The following is a 1,003-nucleotide window of genomic DNA, read 5'->3' as shown; positions in this document are numbered from 1 at the left end:
GACAGCTCAAAGCTGCAGAGACGAACTACCCAGTTCATGACAAGGAGCTACTTGCGATAAAGTGTGCACTTGTTGAGTTCATGGTCCACCTGCTCGGCTCCAAGCCGTTTGTCATCGATACAGATCCTGCGTCACTACGCACTGCAACTCAGTCGCCCCCCCCCCTCACGCAGACGATGGCTAGATAGCTATCCTTCTTTGCGGAATATAAATCGAAGGTGATGTATACGCCAGGAAGCAGAATGCTTTGGCTGATGCGTTGTCACGCTGACCAGACTATGAGCTTGCTTATGTTACAACTGTAACGCCGTCTGTGACGGATTTGATCCGCACTGCGTATGCGGGTTATGAGATGTGTGTAGCGTTTCCTCGGGCTCTAGAGAGCACGGAGTTTGGAAAATCGGACAAAAAAATGTCATCACCAATGCGTGCACGATTGCACCGATATTCGCTGAATAATGGGTTGCTTTATTATAGCACCGATTCAACGGATACACCACGAGTTGTGGTTCCTCATGATGAGGATTTGAAATATCGCATCCTCTTTGAGGCTCACGATACGCCACTTAGTGGTCATCTCGATCGTGATAACACGTACAACTCTGTTAGTCACCACTATTGCCGGCCCAAGTTGTACGAATCGACGAGCACCTCTGTGCGCACGCGTGAGACGTGTTAACGGGCGAAACCCGCTCCAAATACGGCTGCGCCGCTGTGCCGCTGACTAGCTTATCAGTACTCACTGGGTAATGGCACTTCATGAGTTTGGACTTTGTGTTTGGCCTGCCGAAAGATTCGGCGGGCAAGACGGGTGTTATGGGTTTCGTCGACCGGTTGAGCAAGATGGCTCATTTGGCGGCAGTGCCAGACACCATCGACGGGGTCGGAACAGCAACGCTGTTAGTAGATCGTGATTTCCGACAACACGGACTCCCAGAGTCGATTATCTCTGATAGAGACCCTCGTTTCACGGGAAAATTTTGGTCGACTATCTTCAAGGTGG

Source organism: Plasmopara halstedii, assembly GCF_900000015.1.
Source record: "Plasmopara halstedii genome assembly, contig: Scaffold_525, whole genome shotgun sequence".
In the NCBI taxonomy this organism is placed as follows: Eukaryota; Oomycota; class Peronosporomycetes; order Peronosporales; family Peronosporaceae; genus Plasmopara; species Plasmopara halstedii.
Note: the sequence above shows the minus strand (reverse complement) of the source record.